The sequence below is a fragment of the Balaenoptera ricei genome, chromosome 2 (assembly GCF_028023285.1).
Source record: "Balaenoptera ricei isolate mBalRic1 chromosome 2, mBalRic1.hap2, whole genome shotgun sequence".
Classification (NCBI taxonomy): domain Eukaryota; kingdom Metazoa; phylum Chordata; class Mammalia; order Artiodactyla; family Balaenopteridae; genus Balaenoptera; species Balaenoptera ricei.
Genome location: NC_082640.1, coordinates 136,753,888 through 136,764,179, shown reverse-complemented (window position 1 = coordinate 136,764,179; position 10,292 = coordinate 136,753,888). Strand labels below are relative to the sequence as shown.

General features: G+C 38.2%; 1 pseudogene; it reads left to right on the top strand.

The window, feature by feature from the left end:
• The first annotated feature begins 8,156 nt into the window (after positions 1–8,156).
• Positions 8,157–10,072, top strand: LOC132360153 (NACHT, LRR and PYD domains-containing protein 13-like; annotated as a pseudogene).
• The last annotated feature ends 220 nt before the right edge of the window (positions 10,073–10,292 follow it).

The window sequence follows — 10,292 nt, the reverse complement described above, 5'->3', positions numbered from 1 at the left end:
GCTGAAAACCTGAGTCTTTTTCACTCAATGATCTACTATGTCTTCATGTGAAAATCATACGTACTTATTACAAGAGAAGTGTTCTTTTGAAAACAGAAATTGTTTGATGCCTTGTTAAAAGCAAGATTTGAGATGTATTGCTTTGCTTTGTTTAGGGTTTTGAACAATCTCCAACAAAAATCAATTAGTGATATTTGATTGCTATCAAGGAAAAACAATGCTTGATAACTTATAACCTAGATAATTTTATAAAAGTATATAGATGAAATAACTCATAGAACTGACAGGAAACCTGAAAGAACAAACCTTAGGAAGTTCAGGTACCAAGGCAGTTCTGGCAATAAAGGGAGCAGGGACATGAAGGGTTTTTTCAGGGCCCCGTGATTAGAATAATTTCCTCTCCTTGTGTCACTTCACTAAACATACAAATTTCAGGAAGAGCCTGATTGGCTGAACTTAGGTCCCATGTCCACCTCTTGGCCATAGAGGCTTGGCACCTTGATAATTAATTCCACCAGAACCATTTTAAACAAGAGGAAATAGTTCTCCAAAGAAAATCAAGGTACTGTCACAAAAAACAAATAAACAAACAAACAAACAAAAAAGGATAAGGAAAGCAAGCAAAAGCAACAGCTGTCCAATAAATATCTACTGCTATTGAAATGAAGTGATGCAATGATTTTGAAAATCTTACAAGTCTACATGTTGATCAAAAACTGCCCTTAGAAGGGGAAGGTGGGAGGAAGGCAAAGTGTAATTCATTCACAAGATAGCTACAAGAACAATCACTATGCATCACTAAGCTTATTCAACCTCCCTTGAATTCTACCTTCCCACCCCCCTACATATTATGCTTTCAGAACAAGATCAGTCCTTTCCTAGATAATTAAGCCTGGAGCTTATGAACCCCAGAAACTGATTTAATGTGAGGTCAGGAAAAGCTCTTTTCTAATTCAGCTAAGTTAAAATTTGAGATTACTCATCTGTCTTCCCTTAATTAATTCTCTTCTGAAGACTGGATCTCACCCTCAAAGTAGAATAAGCATCTGTCCAGGGCAGGACGTTTGTGGTTAGGCACAGGCATTCTCTTGCCATCACCACTACACTTACTGTAACATTTTCCTCATCTTATTTCTGTGCTGAAGATGCTTTTGTTGCTCATAAGATAAAGTTCAAATTCCTAGTTATAGCCTATTTTTTCCAGCTGTACATCACTCCAAAACTCAAGGCTTATCTACTGTGTTATACAATTACCTCTGGAGAGTTAGGTGAGTTAAAAGAGAGAAACATAGACAGCACGTAAGGAAAACCAACACATAAGGAAGACCGAGATGGAGGGCTGCCTAAGAGCAAAGTGAAATAGGATAAAATGAAGAGGTAGGTTGAGAACAAGGAGAGCTTGTATTGTAGAATAGGACATGGCAAAATGTCTAGCATGAAACAGCTACTTAATATTCAATAACTAAATAGAAAAATATAATCATGAAACAAAGTTTTTTTGTATTTATTCCTTGAATAAAGCTTGAGGATTATTGCTAACCACTCTCTTTAGGAGCATTTAAGAACATTTATGGAAAATGATAAATATAAACATGAAATCACCTAAGTGACATTTTTCAATTATGTTGAAATAGATTCCAACCGAGACCTGTTCTTTAAGTTGTGTGCATTTATTCGAATTAAATCAAGGTAGTGAATACAACATAATTTGATAATTATATACTTATTTAAGGCCTTACTCATACTTTCTTCTTTCCTAGAAAACTGCTTACAAGTAGAAAATTGCCAATTCATTGAAAGCCTTGACAACGCTATCCATCAAAGATGGAACTGCTGACTAGATCCTGTATTTAATATTGGGACGGATTCCGACTGGAGTGCTTCATAAATGCATCACGGTTTTCACTTGATGGACAACACAGAATACATTCCTGGACATATATGCAAATGTTCTAAGCATAGAAATTACCACAAATAATAAGTGAAAAAGAAAGTTTTAAATTCAATTAGTACTCTCCAAAGAAAGAACAAGGATGAAATTCATTCAAGACAAACCATTAGGGTAATCCTTCCAGATGATATTTTAAAACGTGAGAATCATGTGATTAACTTTTATAGGCCTGGCTCATTAGGGCTATTTTGTAGACTGCAGGGTATACCATTCATCAATCTGGTCAGTCAGGAGATCAAGGGGAGAACAACAGTAAATAAATAATACACTATTGTTCCATTGAAGTCATTGGAATATTTACAATTGATTCAGTTCCATAATCAAGGTCAATCTACCTAATATAGTCCATTATATTCCATTTAGAGGCCTTCATTATATAAGACCTTATCCAATATATTTTCTATTTAGCAAAATAATTTTAGTAAAGAATAGGAAAGCATAATACTTTCCTACCCAACATATATACATTATTTTAAAAATGATATTTTCAGTCATCCATAAATTCACAAATAGTTTTATTGGAATGAGTTCTTAATATAGGGCACAATTTGTCTTATTTCTAGTATGCTAATTTACCCTATCAAGTGACAGATATATTTTCTCATATGAAACTGAATGAAGGAGCATATGAATTGTGTGTCCAATAACTAGTCATCTAAGAAGCACCTTGATTAATGATGATGCTTTCACCTCTGCTCTCTTCCATTCATAGTCCATACTTCAGTAATCTAGTCCAACGCCAGAGGCTATTGTGCGGTGCTATCAGATGTACTTTCTGATGGTTGAAGGAGTCTCCTTAATCATCTTCTGTTAGAATATCAATTTAGAAATCCAAGCAGGCTAAAGCTTCTAAAGTAGTACCATAATGGTAAAATGTTCTAGTTTGCTTCGTTATGTGGTATCATTTGCCCTCAAACTGTGTGGCAGGTTATTCTTACAGTTAAGTTTTATCAAACAACCTTTTAGATTATGATTTCATGGCCTAAAAAATAATTTATGGAAGAAAAGTTTTAAGTTATTGACTGCTATCCACTGTAGATGTCACGTTTTCATCTCAATTTTGCATGTTCTACTCTTTTGGGGATTGATTAACACCCTGCCATTTCAAGCATGAAACAAAGAAGACTTTTCCCGGGTATAAAATATATACTGTGCTAAGCATGAAAATTTAAGGGCTAAGAAAACTTTTCCTTACTATGAACAAAGCTACCTATAACGTTGCCCAATACTTTTTCTTTCTGGGAATTCCTTTTCCTAGTATCCATTGACTACTCAGGTCACTCCAGCCTGACTTGTGGCACCATTCTACACAAATTATTCTTGTTAAGAGTACCATTTTATATCACTAAATCCAATGGTTATAAGTCTTTGCTCATCTCACTGGAATTATCAGAGGTATTTGATAGAGGTGTCTGTTCCCTCTTCATGGAACAACCCTTTACTTTCATGACATAATATTCCACTGGTTTTCTTCCAACTTCTCAGAGCCATTTTCATGTCATATTTGTCAGAAGCTCTTCCTCTCCCAATCCCTGAAGCTTAGCATCTTTCAGGACCAGATTAAGCACTCTGTTCTTCCCCATCTATATTCTCTCTTAGCTCATCTTATCTACGCATGTCTGACTACAATTTTATACTGAATACCAGCAAAATTATGTCTAGGGTTAAGCCTCTCCGCTGAGCACCATACCTATACTGACCACCAGATATCTTCATTTGAACATCTTATTAACAACTCAAATTTAATATACCCCCAATCCCACCACTCTGCTATCCCTCCAGTGTTTCCATCTCAGTGAATGGGACCTCTCACTAACCAGCTGTCCAAACCAGAATCCTGAGTGTCAAGACTGACCTCTCCCCCCCTTCCTTCGCCTGCCAACTGCACTGCCAGTTCTTATTGATGTTAGTTACTAAGTATATTTATATTATAACCATTTTCTCTGTCCTAACTAGTTCAAGTTGCTGTCACATCTCCTTTGAGTTAGTATCATAGTCTCATGAGTGTTTTTTTCTGTATTATCTCTTGCACTTTTTTTCCATGTTGACTAATTATATTACTAATGAAAAGCCTCTCATTTTTTCATATTGGAGAAAATCATACTTTTATCAAAGATTATATTACATTTATTCCATGCTTAAAATCTTTCAGTTGCTCCCAATTCAGTTTTGATAAAGTTCAAAGTCATTTCTTAGGAAAACACCACTACTGGTGGCCCAACCAACAGCCATTCTCCTCTCTGACCAGGCTGAAAGCACCCACAGTTTGAACTGTTGTCAAAGACTTAGGGACACCATGACTAGTTTTGAGATTAAATTCCATTCGATCTGCCATTTCATCTCCCCCCACCCCATGCAGACTAACTAGTGTAGAGTTGTATATATTCAATGCTGCCACTTTCTCATCCCCCATGCATTCCTTGAGTGACTTTAGTTATGGTGGTCACTCTCCACTTTATCAGTGATTGGTGTAGAAAGCTAATGGCCCTGTGACCCATTCTGGCCAACGAGTAAAAGGGAAAATTCCTGGGTACTTATGGGAATCATTTATTTTGAAAAAGAAATACAAAGAAAATATATTATGTTTACAGCTCTGGATATTGGCATGTGAGGTTGTGATACATGAAACTGATGCAGGCAGGCATCTTGCAAACATGAGGGGGAACTACTAACATGCTGAGAATGCCATTCAAAAAATACAAGTAATTTGAATTACATATGACTTGTTGAATTAACCAACCTCAAAGCTGTCTTACCTTATGACTTATTTTTACAAAAGACAAAAAAATTCCCACTTTTGAAGCTAGTTGGGGTAAGATTTTCTGATGTCTCCCCCCAAATCCACAGCATTCTAACTGAATGCTTGATGCTAGGTATGCTCAAAGACCCATGGAGACCTGGCCCTAAATCCTTCTTTAGCATCCTTGGCTGCCGGTCTCCTCACTCCTCTCTACATGACCACCATATTGGCTCTATTTTGGCCAATACATTGAAATGTGCTGTGCTCATATTCACCTCAGAGTTGTTTCACACGTAGTCTAGTTTACTGGGATTCTCCTGTTCCTGCTCTATTGCCTGCTCAAGTCTCAGTTGAAATGTCACTTCCTCAGTCTTTTGTTATATATGCTATAGCACAACACTTATCCTTACGCTACTCATCATACCTCTAAATGTTCAGTGAAACCCACTGCCATTTCATTTTCAACTTTATAAGAAAGCAGCTGTGTCTGTCTTATTTCATTTATTTCCCAGCACTGAGCCTAGTTCTTGGCCACAGTATGTGCTAAATACATTTTAAATAAATTAAAACAAAAGTCATAAATCAATAAAAGACTTCCAAAGTTTTATTCCTGCAAGTGTCATATTTAATTCTAGAGCTTACATACTGAGAAAAGCAAGATTTCCAGCCATATCCTGATCCTGTTAAGAAGTCTACCTACATAAAGAATGGCAACAGCCAGACACAAAATCACTGGCTATGAACAGCATTCCTTACCTGGACCCCAAGACTTAAGGTAAAATAAAAGTGGAGAGGAGATAGGTAAATGCAACCCAAGGGGAAAAGGAGGCTCCAACAGAAGTTGTGTCTTCTTGTTAATAGTCTATAGCAGATCCATTTGTCTATGTGATTCTCAGAAACATAAAAATAATATCAGAAGAACTGGGGTTCAGATGGATTGATTTAGTGTACCCATAGTGACCTCTCTACCAACCAAAGATGGAGGAGAAAAAAAATTGAGAACATCCTAAGCAAAATCATTTTCTTTTCTCATACTTTTTTTTTTTTTTTTTCAAATAGTATGATCTGCCCAAGAGTATGTAGCACATCCAGTACCAATTACTATTTGGAAGCTAAAGCCCATCCCACGAGGCTCCCATCCCCCTCCTACTCTGGTTATAAGCCCTATGAGTGCCAGTAACACCCTCTTTTTATTTTTCTGACCTTTCCTTTATAACATTTATGGTAATTATGTCTTATATGTGACCTCACTCTTCCATGGCATGGACTAAATCCTACAGAAGTAATGTATTATTTTTAGTAACTAGCAAATTGTGGTACACATGGTAAGCATTCAGAAAATATTTCTACTAACGTTAACTAGATGTATTGTGTTGAGCACTAAAGGATGATTGTGGATAAAAAGATAAGATGAAGTGGGGAGAATTCTCTCCTCCACAGGTAGGCTGAGGATATAATTTAAAATGTAGCTTTCCTCCCTAAGATGGATCCAGATATGTTTTTACAAATCAGACCTTTTATAAACACTATCAAGAGATCCAATTTGAAAGTGGTTTGTAAAAGTCTACATTTATTTATGTTAAAAGTACCACATTTTCACTAAAAAATATTGCTGTGTATTTTCTGATTATAAAAGTAAAAAAGACCTAAACACAAAAGGTAAAATGATAAAACTTCTGGAAGAAAATATAAGAGATAATCTTTGCAACTTGTAGGTTGGCAAAGATTTCCAGAACACAAAAAGCCTTAAATGATCAACTGGAGTTCATCAAAGGCAAAACATTCAATTTTTCAGCTTACTGTTAAGAAAATAAAAAGATGAGCTACAGGTTAGGAGAAAATGTTTGTAACACGTGCAGCTGACAATGTATTTGTTAGAGCTTTTAGAACTCAATAATAAAAGGACAAACCACACAACATTTTTTAAATGGGCAAAATCTTTGAACAGACAATTCACGAAAGAAGATATATAAATAAGCATGTGAAAAGATGGCCAGCATTTTTTTTTAATCACCAAGGAAATAAAATGTAAACTATAAAGAGACACCAGTGGGTAGCCATAAGAATAGCCAACATTTAAAAAGCTGACGATATCTAGTGTTGACAAGTATATGGAACAACAGAAACTCTCATACATTTCTGTATGAGACCACAGCCATTTCTGTACAACCACGCCGGAAAACTCTTCAGCAGTTTCTTGTAAAGTTAAACATACTTCTACCCTATGATCCAGCAGTGTTAGTGTTGGGTATATACCCAAGAGAAATAAAGCATTTGCCTATAGAACACTTGTACATGAATGTTTATAAAATTATTCATAGGAAAAATCTGTAAATAATGCAAATATCCAATAAGAAGGAAATGAAAAACCAAATTGTGGCATATTTGTATAATGTAATAATAATTGTATAACAATGTATAATGTAATCAGCAATGCCAAGGAGCCAACTACTGTGTGAATACAATACAGCATGGTTGAGTCTAAAAATCAATATTGATCAAAAGAAGAGAAGTATGAAGAGGAGACTATATGATTCCATTTACATCTAAAAGAAGTAAATTAATTGAAAAATAAGATCAGTGTTTGTCTGGGGCCAAGGGTTGGGGGTGGGAGGATTGACTACAAAGATTCTAACATACTTTTTCAGAGTGATGGCTCATGTGCACACATTTCTCAAAATTCATAAAAACGTACACTTAAAATTTTACCTCAAAAAAGTGTATTATATTAGCATATTTTCACTAAAATATTTTAATGTATTTTAGTTATTTGTTATTATAAAACAAACATTAATGAAGGCATCATTCAGGAACACTGTCATCTCTTGATGCTTTGGGAGACCACCAAGGGATCCTCTTGTTCCCTAGAACATGGCCCTGAAAAACACCTGGAAACTTTGGTGAGTGAAAACAATGCAGTCCTCACAATCTTTGACCTTTCGAAGAACATTCAACCTCAAGAGAGAATCAGTAAAAGAGGCTTCCAGATGCTTGTATTCCATGGCTTCTTTTGCAAATGTGAAGTTTGAGAACCACATCCTTTCTGCAGCCAGAGAACAGAAGTCTCTCCACTGTTCTGGCCAGCTCTGATCTGACAAACTCACCTCTGCTGTTGCACACAAGCTACAGAAAAACTAGGCATAGACACTGGTGGTGGTCTGGGTACTCAGCCGGAAAGAAGGATTTCTTGCCATCTGCCACTTCAGGCTGGAACACACAGTCCAGCACACCAGGGGGGCAGAGCAGGAACAAGATAGTTTCCATTTTTCTTACCCAATGCAAGATTTTATTAGCTTTGTCTTGGTCACCAAAGAACCTGGTGAAATACTCCTCCCAGTCTCCCTCTGTGAACCCTGAGATGGCAACAAACCATGGATTCAATAACAAATTGTTACGATCTTCATTACCATAGTCTCTGGTCATTCTCAGTAAGGTAGCCATGGGAACCAAGTACTTCTTCAACAAATGGAGTATGATTCTAGCCCCGTGGGACTGCTGGTACCAGTTTGTACAGGGCGGGCTGTCGTACAAGTTGGAGGACGTAGTCATTTCTTCAAAGCTGTCAGTGACAAACAGGAGCCTCTCAGGGTGACTCCTGAACTCTTCAGTAGGGACCTGAGAGTCAGACCAGTCCCTGGAAAGCAGGCCAGCAAAGGTGGTGTTCACAATCTCTCCCACTTTATGGCAGCTGATATAGAAAACATAGGAGAATACGGGCTGAAAGAATATGCCCTCTGCCCAGTGCAGCATGACCTTCATTGCCAGGATGGTCCTCCCAACCCCTGCCATACCTTCCAAGACTATCATCAGGGTCTGGGCTCCTAACACAAACTTCTATTGGCATCAGATGGCTCTTTTTTCTTTGGTCTTTTTAAAAGAGACCTAGCAAGAGAAGTAGAAGATACTTTACATTGCGAAATGTCCCAGGGTAAGGGATGAATTATTAGATTGGGCAGAAGAGTTGGAGAAGTGTGATGCTGTCTCAGTCCACTTTGAATTCCTACAGTTTTTCCAGGGCTTACATGAGACTCAGGACGAAAACTTTGCAAGGCAGATTTTGAATCACCTCCTTGAAGCTGATCTCGACATTTATGGCTATCAGCAACTCCTGGTTTCTTCCTTTTGCCTAATGCACTGTCAAAAGTTTAGCTGAGGCTCTCTGTCAGGGGTCCAATCCTTGAAACAAAATTGACTTCTGACTTGGAAACTCTGGAGACAAGTGTTGTCAATTTTAGGATACGTCAGAGGGAGAATATTCACTCCATGTTTCGCAATGGGAACATGAGAGAGCTGGACCTGATACTTAATACTTAAGCTTAATGTATGAAGCAAGCTTAATACTTCATCTATGAAGAAACTGTTATGAGCTGAGAAATCCAAGGTGCAAACTCCAAAAACTGACATGCAAATCGGTATCTTCCATGAAGATTCTGAAGGAGCTTGTCCTTGTGCTTCATGGTAAGCACAAGCTGACCCATCTGGACCTGAGCTCTAACAACCTAGCAATTACTGTGTCCATGATAATTTTTAGAACTCTGAGCACTCAGCCTGCAACGTCAAGTATCTTTGGTTGGAATCTTGTAGCTTCACCTCTTGAGTTTGTCATCAGCTCCTTATGGAACTCAGCAAGTACTCAAGTCTGAGCTTCCTTAGCCTGGGGGACAATAATCCCTCTAATGTTGAGCTGAAAAGACTGTGGGGGCCCATCGAGACATCCAACTGTCCCCTGAAGGAGCTGTCACTGGAGAAATGCAAACTGTCGGTGGCCAACTGTCAGGACCTGGCCTTGCTTCTCACCAGCACCAAGGAAATGACTCACCTGTACCTGGGAATTAATCAGCTCCAAGGTGTTGGTGTAATGCTGCTGTGTGCTTCCCTGACTCACCCCAGGTGTGTCTTAGAGATTGGTGCTCTGGTTCTCCCAGCTTGGTGCACCCAGTTGTAGGTATTTGTCAGATGCTCTCCTCCAGAACAAGAGCTTGACACACCTGAATCTGTGGAAAAATAACCTGGGAGATGAGGGAGTGAAGTTTCTCTGTGAGGCCTTGAGTCGTCCAGATTGCAACCTGCAGTACCTGGACTTGTCAGATTGTTCTTTCATGGTGGAGGGCTGTCGAGAGCTTGCTCACTCCCTCAAGCACAATTGTAATGTGAAGATTCTGGATGTTGGGAAAACTGATGTTCAGGATGATGGGGTGAAAGAGCTGTGCAGGGTTCTGAAACATCCAAATTATGTGTTGGAGACACTTGGGTTGGAGAAATGCAATTTAACACCTGATTGCTGCCAGCATCTCTCTTCTGTTCTCAGAAGCAGTAAAAGCCTGGTTAATCTGAACCTTTTAGGAAATGACCTGAGGCTGAACACAGTCAACACGCTGTAGACATCCTTGAAAAAAATTGATGTGCAAACTACGGAAACTCGGGCTCAAAAAAGACTTGTTCTCTATAGTGAGAGCAGAGTTGGAGAAATTACAGGAGAAGCGGGGGGTGGGGGGGAGTCCTTTTTGAGAATCAGGTTTAAGTGGGATTTTAATGACCCTGAAGACAGATGGTGGTGGTGATCCAATGAAGAGATGCCACAGCTTTACCATGGAATGTCTG